At 41.8% G+C, this 14,234-nt stretch overlaps 1 protein-coding gene across 1 annotated transcript in view; it reads right to left on the reverse strand.

The window, feature by feature from the left end:
- Positions 1 to 14,234, reverse strand: part of kdm6ba (lysine (K)-specific demethylase 6B, a) — a 107,115-nt gene that overhangs the window by 76,220 nt on the left and 16,661 nt on the right. The window lies entirely within an intron of this gene.

The following is a 14,234-nucleotide window of genomic DNA, read 5'->3' on the forward strand; positions in this document are numbered from 1 at the left end:
TCCCTCCTACCCTGGTGTGTGTGTTCTGCTTCTGGGTCCAGCTTGCGCACGGAACTTCGGTTCATGACAGGGAGAACTTAAGCCATTCAATAAAGTATTTAAACTGATTAGCTAAATGATATAACTCAAAGTTAGGAGATTCTAATCCCCCTTGGGATTTGGATTTTTGTAATGTTATAAGCTTTATATGAGGGTTTTTATTTTTCCAATAGAATTCTGATACAGTGGAGTTACCATTAAACCATATTTGGGGAAATTGGAAATAATGGAAAACAAGTAATTCATTTTTGGTAGAACTAACATTTTGATCATTGCTATACTTTCTATAAGTAATATAGGGACTTTAGACCATCTATTTAAATCATCTTGAACCTTTAAGAGTGGTGGAGCGAAATTAAGGCTAAATAACTCTGAGAACTTGGGAGTGAAGATAATAAGGCGATACCAGGGCTGCCACTTATCTATACAGAGCCGTGAGATTGTAGACTTTAAACAATTCACATAGTAGTTGGAAACTTTGAAAAAGAATTAATGACTGTAAATAATTCTGGAAGGGAAGATTGTGGGTCTTGCAATAACAACAATACATCATCTGCATAAAGAACAGTTTTATGTTCTGTAGTAGTTTTCTTAATGCCTCTGATCTTTTCCTTCTGTCTAATTGCAGCTGCTAGTGGTTCAATGAACAGTGCACAGACATGGAGACAGAGGACATCCTCGTCTCGTACCAATGTGGGGAGTGAAGCTTGACGTACTCAACCCATTGGCTGTAATATGCTACACCTACTATGGCTGTGGGTGTAGCTTAGAATGCCTTAATCTAGTTGATAAATGATTTTCCGAACCTGAGATTAGGATATGTTGCAAAAGAAATTTCCAGTTAACTCAGTCAAATACTTATTCTGCATCTAATCATATAATTAAGGTGTTAAATTTGTTGATTGATAGCTGCATTAAATTGAAAGAGTTGGGACGACCATATCTAGCCTGGGCGCTAAAGCTTTGCTTTTAATTTTATTGTCCGTATTTACGAGAGAAAGCAACGATAATAAGCTAGAAGGGTAGACTCTTGACTGGACTGGTTTCATGAGTAGGATGATCATTGCTGTGTTCAGACTTGGTGGGATTATAGAGGTTGTTTTAATATCCAAGATAATTCTTACGAAAAGTGGAGAAAGAAATGATCAGAAATGTTTGTAGCACTCAGCAGGGACGCCATGAGGTTCAGGGGCTTTGTTGTTGGGCTTGTGCCTCATCAGGAGATAATGGTTTCTCTAAGATGTCGACTTGATCTTGTGTTAAATGTGGACGGATTATGATGTTGAGGAGTTCATGAATATCGTCATTATTTGGCTTGAGGTCTGAAGAGTGCAGTTTTTTATGAAAGTCCATGAGTTTATATCTGCCGAACCGTGGAACTGTTTTCCTGCTGAGTCCTTGTTGTTTTTTCTTTATTCTGTTTGATTAGGTTTGAGAAGTATTTGCTCGACTTATTATTGTACTGGAATTTATTACTTTTGAGTCGCTCAATGAGGAATTTTGTCTTTCCATTAATTAGGTCATTATCTTTCATTTTATATTTTCTTATTTCACAAAGTACTTTCTCAGATTGAAAAGTGAGCAATGAATTTTCTAATTCTTTAATTTTGGTTTCTAATTTGTCTTCCTGTTCAATATCTTTTTTATTTTAATGGGAGCAATATGAAATGATTATACCCCTTAAAACTGCTTTACTGGTTTCCCAAAGAAGCACTGGAGAAGTGTTCGGAGAATCATTTATTTCCAAAAAGGATTTCTAAGAAATCAATTCATTCTTAGTCATTAGCAAAGACTTCTAGAAACGCTATCTGGAGGTACACTGCGGTAGGTAGTTTTTCTTAAGAGGAACAAAAGCGGGGCATGATTGTTGATTGTCTTTGAGAGAATTTGTGTTTGAGATGAGAATAAGTTCAGGCCGAAGAGCCACAAAAGTTCACGGGAGGAATGTGGGCTTATCAACAGCAGCTTGGGCTTCATACTTTTATTCTTTGGTTTCAGTTCATGGACTAGATTTTTTTTTCATTACTTTAATATAGGCTGCTTCTGCTCAGAAGCTACACTAACGGAAGCTAGTACCTGTTGCACATAGCCACATTGAAAGCTGTCCATATAAAAAGTGATCATTGCTCAAATGGATCCATTTGGCCGTCCAAAGTGCAGACTGTACAACCAAAGTCTGAAATTTGCCATCACCAGGCAGATGAGTGCAAAGTTCATGGTTACAAAATTTGCATGGACAGGTGTGATGTAAATGTTGACATTTGCCAAATTCTAAGGGCACGCTGTCATATTTTCCAGCATCACTGTGTGAACATATTAACCCATGCAGCCAGTCATGCAGGGTTTTTTTAATGTATTTTTTATTAGCTGTTATTTAACCAGACATCAAACTCTCATGAATCTCTTTTTGCCAGACTGTCCTGTGCAAACACAGGCAGTGTTAACTTAGCAGCTCTTTGTGAAAAACTGCACAATACAGGAAGAATGTGAGTCCACACATGAGAGTCAAAAAGGCTTGAGCTGAGGTTCCACTATTGTTATAGGCTAACAGCAACAACCACTGAGCCAACATGCTTTATAGGGTTAAAAAGAACATAACTACAATCTATAACAAGTAAAAAGTTTGACACCTCCATGTGTGTGGGTGCTCTTCCTTCTTGTGTGAGGTTGTGGTTCAGACTCATTATGAGATGGCAGAGGATTAAGTTAGTAAGTTATTAGACTGGAAAACACAGGAAGACAGAATAATAAATATAAAAGAAGTAAAAGAGGTTCTCTGTTCTGGGACAAGGGAGACAGACGAAGTCAGAGCAGCAGTAACAGAACACACATCAAACCTGAATGATGAAATGACTTTAATGAAGTAAGAGTGAAAGAAAAACCAATAAATCACTAATCTTTTTAAAGTAACAGAGTCAACCAGAGCTGTTGGTGGCAGCACCGTGGGTGGTTGAGGAGGGTGGAGTGGGCACACACACACACACACACACACACACTCTCTCTAAGAATGATGCATGCTAGCTGGTTAGCTAGCACTAGCCTTTATTGGATAAAGCAGCTGGTTTGATGTGGAGGCCACACAAGGCGACAGGATGATAGGGAAACTAACACGCACACCACAGAGAGGGAGAGAGGGAGGAGGTGTATGTGTGGGTGTGGAAATGGGATCTGTGGAGTTCTGCTATATGGCTGTTTATGTGGGAGACGTGTGTGAGAGGGCTTCAGGAAGACTGTGTGTAAAAAAATTGTTGTGTGGGGATAGTGTGAGAGTTTACCTGGAGGTGTTGATACCTGTGCACCTGTGTGTGTTTAGTCTTGCCCGCCGGTTCAAACATATGTGCAGGTGTAACAACAATGACTTGAGATATGCAAGTATGTGTGAAATGATCTGTGTGAAACCCTGAGCAAGAAGTGATTAGGAAGAGTGCAGAGAGATTGACATAAACAACGGAGAGGAAAAACACGGCATAGAACAAAAGGAACAGAAAAAAATGTGTATTCAGGTAAAAAAAAAGGGGCTGATATGACAAAAAAGGGAGAGACAAAACAGGAAAGAAAAGAAGAGAAAAAAAGGAGAGACAAAATGACCTCTAATGATTGAGAAGAAAAAGAAAGAGTCTGGCAAGAGAAAGGGGAATGATGGAGAGATAAACGGAGAGCGTGGAGTGCCTGGCCATGTCCCAGCTTTGTCTTTGGTCTCAGGGGAGGGAGGCTGGCAGGCTAGTGGCTCTGGCCCGGGGCCAGGCCACACACTGTGCCACGCTGCCCAGGAAAAGCCCCAGCCAGAGAGGGAAGGGGTGTGAGGGGTGGTGATGGAGAGATCCCAAGTCCAGTCCTCCTCAAGGCTCTTCAACGTTGCCCCGGGGGGCCTTTTGTGCCCCAAGCCCAACCACTTGACACATCTGGTCCCCTCTGCCTGCCTGAGGACTCATTCACCCTGACACTGTGCTGTGGCTGTAAAGCTACAAGCCCATCTGTGGTAGAACTGGAGACTGGAACTGACAAGACAAATACCAGCGTAAATATAACAGACTATATTACATCCACAGCTTTGAATTATGAGGACGACTGGTTACCAAGTTAGGCACTGTTCAGTGAAGTCAAAAGAGCAGACCCCCTATGTGGATTTGTTAGCAATGTACTGTACAGCATTCTTGAGGTGCCTCTCTGTCTTTACTGTATCTTTACTTGCTTCCAAGGGGTCACACTTGTATTTTTTTAAAGAGGACTTGAGCAATAGTTCTGCAGGCTTTGGCTGCAGAACTGAAGATAAGTGATGAATCCAAATTGGACGTTTGATGGTTTATGTAATTATAAATATGTTCAGATGAGGTCAGGAGAGAAGTACAATAGTAAATGTCTACAGCCATGTAAAAAAAGCAGTGGAGGCTCTGCCGAGGTTCTGGGGTGCGTTTCAGTGAGTGGCGTTGGCGATCTTGTCAAAATTGATGGAATTATGAACATAGAAATGTACCATCACAACATCCCGACAGAGAACACAACACAATCCAGCCAACATCCAAAGAAAAGCTTTGAATGTGCTTCAAGAAGCCTGGAGAATACTCCTGAAGACTACATGAAGAAGTTACAAATCTTTCCACAGACAGATCAGACTCTCATGGAAGAATAAAGGTGGTCATACTAAATATCGACCTTCAGGCCAGTTAGAATTACACAAACTCTATTTTGTCTTACATATTGTATCTATTTCCTATTTTCTTAGTAAAAAACAAAAAAATTACAGGTTGGCTCAAGACTCTTGCTCGGTGCTGTAATCAAAACAATGTTTAATAGTGACTCCAAGCAAAAGTCCTCACTGCAACATGCAGTTATGGATTATGAACCATCAAAAATCGAAATATTTCATTGGTCCTGATAGCATACTAAAATGTAATATTTGAAGTCCCACTCATCACACAAGGAGAATTATTCAGGACCAGCATGCTTTCATCCCACGGTCTCAAATGTTGCCTTTTTGCACCAAAAAGCAGGCTTCACAGAGATGTACACCAGGAATGTTCTGGCCTCGGTCATGTGACCCGCCAGCAGCAGTCTGTTTTCTATTTCAATTCTGAAAATGCTCTGGATTGACAGCTCTCAAAGTCCTTGGCTCATTTTATTTTTCTTCTTCGCACTCACAATGCTTTCAGATGAAAATGCTTCAGGTTTTGGAACACTGCTGCACTCGTCAAGGTCACTTCTCTTCCGCCACCAAATCAAAATCGAGATGGGGTAGGACTGTATTGGCAGAAGAACTGATCCTGGCTGTCAATAACCAACCAGTTACTTCTGATCTAGCACTTGTAACCTAGCAACAATAGAGAAGTGCTCTAAAAAATGTCTGCGGATACGGCACAAAGGCCGTCACGAGTGTCTTCGATGAACATGATCCGTGTCCCTTTTAGAAGTCTTGTGATCTTAGGTACTAAAGCTACCTGGGTACTAGTCAGGTCCAAAAACAGACAACTTGCATTAACATTTTTGACCATCCTCCCAATTCCTTGGGTCTAACCAATGCGGGAGTTGTTTTCTTAAAACAATGCTTTTTTTTTACCAACAATGTAAAACTGTTAAGTTAGTTAGCTCATACTATTAACCCTCAGTTAATGTTAACCATGACGTAGGGCGATGCATATAAATACAACTCAAACACATGGAAAAAGCAACTGGAAGACATGTTGATATCAGTTGCTCAGCTGATATCATTAGTGCAAACTTAATGCTCTCTCAAACACAACACAAATTACTTTAAAAAGTAGAATGGCACGTAGCTCAATACAACAGGACGTGATACGACAAAGCCGATAAACTTAAGCCTACGTTTAAATAAGCCTACGGTCTATATTATTATGTCCTGGAATTTATAACTGCCAAGAAATGACGCAGAGCTGTCACGGAAAAACTATTCAGTGTGTTGACATTGCATAGCATGTCCACCACATGGCACTCTGCAACTTCCTTGTTGACACATCACAAACAAAACCAGCTGATCCAAGCAGCGTTATGCAGAGTGCAAGCAAGGACACGAATACACATAATGAATATTTGGGAAGGCCATTTATGTATTTATTTATTGGCATATCAGATATCAGTATTGGTCTGAAAACATCTGATAATGATCTTTAATGAGAGCACATGGTTATGCAGTGTGTGTTTTTATACAGTAGCTGATGACTTCTAAAGAAATCATTTCTGTGATCATGTGTGTGCAGTAACTGGATACCTTACAGCTCTAAACACTTCCTGTGCGTAGAAAAATAGGCCAGTGTGTTCAATAGAAGAACTAGTCAAACCAACTGAAAGGCCAGGCTTTGGGGACTTTGAGGAAACTGGGCCAAGTTTTCCAAACTTGACACCAACACTACACATAAATGAAAAAGCTAAAAAGCAAAAGTCTCTGAATCAAAGCCAGCAAACTGTCTGACTGAGATCAGCTCAGCAGCTGCAGCAGAGGCTGAGAGAGCTCAGACTTCAGTAGAAAGCAACTTGAAAGCAACTGAAGCCCTGAGCCCAGAGCCACTTACTAATGAACGCTGTTTCACCATCGCTTGCTTTGACTGATTAAAACCCAATAAAACCTCCCTTCGGTCTCTCGTTTTAGATTACAGCTGAGCACCTCTTTCTATTTTATTTCTATATAATTTCTTTTAAACAGTTTTTTCTTCCTTTTTCTCCTCTGAATCTCTCAACCTGACATGTTTTAATGAATTAAAGCAGCGTGAATGCATGCAAGCAACTCACAAGAGAAACAACAGTTTCACTTAATTAAGCGACAGAGAAGAGTTTTAATAATCATGGCAAACAACAAAGCCATGATTTGAAACATGCCTGTTCTCCTCCTTTATGCTTTGTTTCCACCATGGCTCTGAATCTGTGCATTTCTTTTTCTTCTCCACTGTGTTCTGTTATCCTCCAGCTCATCGCTCTTTGTTGATTACATGTACTGTACGTATGTGTGTCAGAGCATGTAACTGCTCAAGGGCACGAAGCTGACTAGACTCCATTTTCCAGCTGCCTGGACAAGCCAATCAGGGGAAAAGGACTATTGCCACAGCACTGTTGCATGGGGGTTACATCACTAATGGTGGGCAAGAAATATGTTTTTCCAATGTGTATACATATAAATGTGTTCCCTGTGTGTGTCTGTGCAGCAAATGCATCCTCGTATCCAGTGTCTATAAAAAATGACCTCTGTGTTGAATATACAATCAGTAAAGCTCAAGTTACCACCGGCCCTTCTTTTTCCTGTCTGTCTCTGTTGAGATATAAGATTACCACTGGCTCCAGACAGTGAAGCTAATACTCCTCCTCTTCCTTCTCCCCTCAGCGAAGTCTCACCTGACCAGGGGAAGGAAAAACCAGGAAGGATAGACAGACTATAGGGATGAGGATGACGGAGGATGTAAAGGGGGGCGGAGGGATAGCAGACACTCAGACAGGCAGAAATTTATATAGCGGGCGTAAGAAAGATGAGAAGCGGTGATTGTCTTGTCCACCTGCACGACTGTCGTGAGGTGAACAGACAGGAGAGAGACGCACCCCGGGACAGCCAAGGGAGTCAATACACGGAAACCTAAGATGGCGGCCGACGGGGGCCCCTACCGCCTTTCCCCTGCTCGTCTTCCCTCCTCTTAATTGAACTATGCCAGGGGCCCCATCGGGGTCACCCTCGTATAAACGCAGAGGCGCACACACTCCTGACCCCACCCTTCCCCCAAATGGACTCCATATTGATGAGGTCACTAGATGAGAGGTCAAATCCCAGTGACAGGAAGAGAGATGGAGAGACTGAAAAAGCAGAGTAGAAAAAAAGACAAAGGAGGAAACGGCAAGAAGAGCTCATTTTTCCCACAGATAAGCATCATTCACACAAGTCTGCTGCTGTTTCTCATCTTCATTCAGATAAACAGAACTATATAGTTTGAAAATGTACAGATTATAATGCAAGATTTATTATATTCTTATTTACTTGGCCCACCTGATAAGTTAAGGAAGTCATGAAACAAATTAAAACTATAAATTAAACAAGGTCTCAATAGGCAGGGTGTGTATTCTGCAGACTAGAAATCACCAGCAGTTCAAACATGTCAGTGTTAGCGCTTTTCTTTCAGACTCCACTGAACTAATGTTAGAGCTGCATCGCATTACATGAGTCAAAGAGAGAACAAAATCTCATCAACAGCTCAACGGCTGACTGTAACCGTCTATGTGTGGAGGAAGTGCAATGGTAATAACTCGGCTTGACGGGTTTGTCGAGGTAAATGGTTCAGTCGTACTGAAGTAAAACCAGGATGGAAAACTCTTCGTGAATTGCGTTGTTTTCTGGGACCAACTGCAAGTCGCTGTGGTGACCAGCTGTTCTGGGCGAACACTCTCAATCACAAGGAGATTGCACAGGTTCCCCAATGGAAGACAAACGGCCTCCAACCTGTCACAGTCCGACTCAGACTGATTTGCTGTGTAATTTATAATTGCCATCATGTTGCAGTTAATATGAGTCAGTCAACTTCCAATAAGCCCAACTAGTCTGTGATGCATTTAACTGCAATCGGGGACTTGACTAACTGGTAACACTAAAAGCAAGGCTGATGACCTCCTATGTCATTTTTCTGTAAAAACACTGTCCTGTTGCAACTACGTCATTATTTGTGGAGAAACTTCCTATATTTGGGGCGATCGTGGCTCAAGAGTTGGGAGTTCGCCTTGTAATCGGAAGGTTGCCGGTTTGAGCCGGCAACCTTGGACTTGGACAGTCTCGGTCGTTGTGTCCTTGGGCAAGACACTTCACCCGTTGCCTACTGGTGGTGGTCAGAGGGCCCGGTGGCGCCAGTGTCCGGCAGCCTCGCCTCTGTCAGTGCGCCCCAGGGTGGCTGTGGCTACAATGTAGCTTGCCATCACCAGTGCGTGAATGGGTGGATGACTGGATGTGTAAAGCGCTTTGGGGTCCTTAGGGACTAGTAAAGCGCTATATAAATACAGGCCATTTACCGTTTCAGATCAGATGAACTTATGGCTGGATTCTCAAAATATAAAGATTAAGTGAACTTCTGTGTATGTAGATGGCAACGGATTTACAATTTTTGCTGATTTACCATAGTTAACCATTGTTATTACAAAAAGATTGCATGTAACTTGACCCTATTCAAACATAAACTGATAGCTGGTGTATTTTTTTATAAAGCAGTTGAAGATAATACAACACAAACTCTTGGAGAGAATAGAAAGTCAGACAGAGATTCATGTTTTGAAATGACGGGAAGCATGTGCACGCAGAGTGGGCACCAAAAACATGAAGTACAAGTCAGACGAGTGGTCACAGACATGATCCACGTCACCAATTCAAAGGCAACGAGACTGCTAGTTAACTGCATATCTTTGCAATCATTTTGATTATGCTGCACTCTCCAAACAGTTTCCTGCTTCCATGTTTTCTGCTGCTCACTGGAACTGAAAAACTCTCAAATAAAGCCATTAGCACAGGGAAGACATCTGGCTCTCAGACTGCATCATTTTTAAGCAGAACTGGGTTCAGATGCTTAAAAGTGTAGATTCATGATTAGGATGAAAAGTTACACTTACATCTTAAAAATCTCAGGTTTTTGGAAACAAGCCTAATTACAATGATCCAAATCTGATGTAGAGACATTCATAGTTGTGGCTATTTCTAGTTTCTATACCTCTAATTTATCACATATACCTGTACGCCAGCTGTGCAGAAATATCTCAGTCGTCGTTATTACATGTCAGAGAAGATCAATGACTAATTATCACAAAAAGCTAATGTCAAGCCCTGTGATCCATCTTACATGTCCAGAGCTTCCTCTAATAACTGCGCGTACATCTGTGGCTGTTATTACAAGAAACAAACTGACATAACGCTGCTCAGCACACACTCGTATTGTGTATGATCACCGCTGCCTTCAAGTGTTGATATGAACCATGGACACTGAAGAGCTCTGAAGTGCACCTGTACAGCCTGAGGCATGTACAACACTGAGGGTGGAAATAAGGAACAGCCATAAAAAAGGGAATTGATTTGGTTCCAAATTTTAAACCTAAAGCAGAACAGTGTGCGGCGCTGCAACGACATGAAGAGCTGAGTGTTACAAAACCTGCATGTAAAAACAGTTGTTCTACAGCTTCAAAATGTCACTATTTTACAAATAAAAAAGGGCAGATCTTAAGCATTTTATCTAAAAGGGTCATCGCGCAGCATCTTGCCTGCTCCATAACTGTTCTTACAGCTGTTTTAAATCCAGGGTTGGACCCTGCCAGGCTTTTGTCACAAGTTGTGTGCAGAAGGGGCACAAACGTCCTCTGAAAATGAAGCTAAACTTAATTTTTTATTATATATACTGCATATCTGTGTATTTGTGCGATTGAACAGTGTCTGTTACTGCACTGCAGACTATAGCATATGCTAATGGGGACAATGTAGACCACTTAACGTCATCAACATTGAGGGACTTGTACAGTGTAGCCAGCATGCAGTAGAGCCACACATGATGATATATCATGACAGCTTCATCGTTTTATCTTTCAAAGTCTTGTATAATGCTTTCTGTTCCCACAGAATACATTTGAACAAATGTGAGCTGCAGTGTAAATAAGGAAAACTGCGGCCCTTGAAACTCTCCTTTCTCTAAATATCACAAACTAGTGACTCAGATGCCACAGAAATTTGACCTGCACATCTGTATTTACTTCTTTTTTTTATCTAATTCATGCACAGCCTGCTATAATTACAGATTCAGCAGTCATCAAGGCAGAGGCAGAGTCTTATCTGCGCTTGAATTCAAAAGTCTTTCCCATCCTGAGACTAATACAGGAGAGAGAAGTGAATTTGCCATCTACTGCAATGTTGCAGAGGGTAGCTTGGCATTTTCACAGAAAGCCAGAGACAAAAATAACTCTGTAGCAGAGAGACAGAGAGACAGAGAGCAAGGGAAGGAAAAAGAGTGAAGATGGAAAGTGTGATCTTTCGCTTTCATTGTTCTCCTCCCTCCATGTTTTTCATGTCTGACATTAAACTTCTACTTCTTCATCCTCCACCGGTCTCTCTCTCTCTCTCTGTGGGTCTCTGTGGAGGGGCAGTCAGCAGTGATCAGAGAGATAATAAACTGTCACTGCAACACACAGGAGTAGCAAAGAGAATTTCTGTGTACACAGATAAATACTGGCAGTAACAGTGTGTTCTGTAAATTCACCATGACACCTGCTCTACCCTCACACTGTCTTTTACTCGCTGTTCCTTTTCCCCCCTCCTCCTTCTATTTGAATCTTGTTTTTCTGCTTCTCTCAAAATCTTGCCTGTGAAGCCGAGAGAGAGAGAGAGATTACTGAAAATCCATCTTTCAGACGTGTGCAGAGCCGAAGAGTCAGAACGTGCATGGGAACACGCAGGCGAGACACCGAATGTGCACAAACGCACACAAGCGACCATGACTGAAACACATGCTCGCTGAAATTTTCACTTACCTCTTCTTTGCCATTTCTTCTGTGCTGTCTCTTTTAGTTTAGATTTTTTTCAGACGGAGGCTGCAGTGAGGGAAAGAGGGAAAAAAAGACTGAGCTCAGCCAGATGCTTTTTGCTTCTTCTATTTCTGAGCTGCAAGCTCAATGTGTGTGTGTGTGTGTGTGTGTGTGTGTGTGCTACTGCTATTTTTAAACTTCTACACACCGACTGACTCCTTGCTTCTTTTTCAGTCTCCCTGACTGCACAAGTGCACACTAGGAAACTTTCTCAGTCTGTGCCCGTGCACATGTGTCTAATGTTTTCCGTCGTTCCGACTGTTCAGGTGGAGCACGTGTGTGTGTGCATGTGCTCTTCAAGAGTCACTCCTGTTTACTAAAGTGTCTACGAATGGTCACTTTTTGTTATTGCGAGCATTTGGTTACCATTTGAACAAACCTGTTACGTTTATGCTGTGTTCATACACAAAAGAGACACACACATACTCGCACAGTATCAATATGAGGACCGTGGTGATAACCCAAATGGAACCAGTGGGAGAGCTAAGAGCCAGATGGGGCTCCTGCTTTTGATCTCCTCTTTACACACACACACACACGCACACACAGCTAACACTACTAATAATGCCTGTAATTGCTTTGTTTTCACATGAAGTGCGGTCCACCGTCTCCCTTCCTCTCTCAATTTCCCACTCATCTCTCTCCATCTCTGGCTCTGAATAACTGATTGAGAAGATTATTATGAATGAATGCTTGGGGGCTATGGGATGGCCATGGTGTGTGTGAATGCGTGTGTTATGTCATTGCAAAGGCAGCCATGCTCTATTAGGGGAGTTTGATTCATAAGTAGGAAGCGTCAGGTCAGTGATTCCCCTGGCATCAGTAGGCACGTTGATCCATTAAACACGCACAGACACACGCACAAGGGGAAAAAGAGGCTCGAAATGACAGCAGAAGGTGAAGAATGTGCCTGCCAGTGAGAAATATGAACAAAGAGAGGATGAGAATCAGGAAGCAGGAAGCGTGGAGGGAGGAAATGTGAGGACGAAGGAAACAGGAGGAGGGGAGAGACACAAATAATGTAGGGAGAGCAGAGTCTTTGTTTCTGCTTCTGTCAACTTGCGGGATGACGTGCTGTATAACTCCGCTTGTCCAAAAACAAAAAAGGCATTCTTTGTAGAGCTTAGCCTCTTGGCACGGTTCATTCACCATCCCCACGTACGCCATGAATCAGTCCAGTATCTATGATCTAGATATTAAACGCTAGTGGGAGACCTGCATGCACGAATAAAACGCTCTCTATATAAAAAGGGTTAGCTGATAACTCATGCAGCAACTCTGTAATAAATAAATAATGATGGTGACTTTGTTGCTGATGCTGACCAACAGTTTCATAAGTAGACGAACACGCAATAGTCGTCCTACTCCCTGTCCGTGCTTGTCATTAACGCACAATCGGTCCTGGAGATAAATGAAGTCATCAGGGTTGTGGAGGTTCACACTTTGCGTGAGTAAATTAGCTCAAAGTTCACAGCTGAGTTCACCGAAACCACAAAGTAACAGGCAACAATATTGCTGCATTTTGGATGTGGGGAAATCCAACTGCAAGAGGCATCAAGGTTTGTTCAATATAAAGGACGTATCCTAGTCAAAAACTACTCAAAGATTCCTCACAGCATTCCTGGAGAACAAAGTAACTGGCGAGGCACCTGTTTCTAAGATTTTAAGGACCAAATTCAGCTTTATCTCAATTTAGAGGCAGGAAATTAGAGATCATCCAGAACTTTGTGACTTTAAGTCCCTGCAGTTGAACCTATTTGTTTATGTCATCTGGCTTCTGAAAATACTGCCTAAGTAAAGCATGTGTAGGATAAACAGAGGAAGTAATTATTGAACTTTGCTTGGAAGTATTGAAATTTACCCTCAACCAGTTGCAACTGACTTTACAGCAAAGCATATTATTTATTAGACCACTGCATTTAAATTGTTTATAAATTGCGGCACAGCTCAAACGCATTTGAGAGGTGCACCTGTCAGATAAAGCAGCAATGGCCCTCATTATTCAAACTTTAATAAATGTAGGTGACAAGAACAGGGAAATGATTTAGAGACCCCATGAATGTTCAGCATTCTAACACTGTCCTCGCACGCTGGCTTTATTTTCCAGCTAAAGAGGCTGTAACTCGATTGAGGTAGATCGCTTTCATTTATAATGCTAAATATCACAAAACTCCAGCTTTGCAATTTGGAGTCTGTGACACTGATCAGAGACATTTCTGTAAAGTACAAAGCCACATTAAAGGAAATATCTTACTTATGCATGTATGTACAAGGTTCAGGTTGCTCTGAAAGCTACAAAACCAGAGAAACCTACAAAGACTGTGAACTTACACCTTGACTGTAAGGCTGGTATCGCAACAACCAAAGCACATAGAGCTATGAATTATGGGAGTTATCAGCATGAAACAGGTAAGTTAAATTACATCATGTTGCTTATGACTGGATCACACCCTTAATGACACACTTCCATATAAAAGGACTTATAAAGAATTTATAAAGTGAAGTTAACAGTGGTTATCACTTTGTAGTTCCATATGGAGTAAAGAAAGGGTGAAGATGGTGGTAGTGGGTGAGGTTCAGCCCTATGTGACACCAGGTATGTACCCGATACTACTTGGCTGGCATTCAAACCCGCCCCCACCCACCTAGCTACTGGGCCACAA

Source organism: Diplotaxodon limnothrissa, linkage group LG3 (assembly GCF_057381915.1).
Source record: "Diplotaxodon limnothrissa isolate DT_005_m linkage group LG3, D_limnothrissa_male_GT1.1, whole genome shotgun sequence".
Lineage (NCBI taxonomy): Eukaryota > Metazoa > Chordata > Actinopteri > Cichliformes > Cichlidae > Diplotaxodon > Diplotaxodon limnothrissa.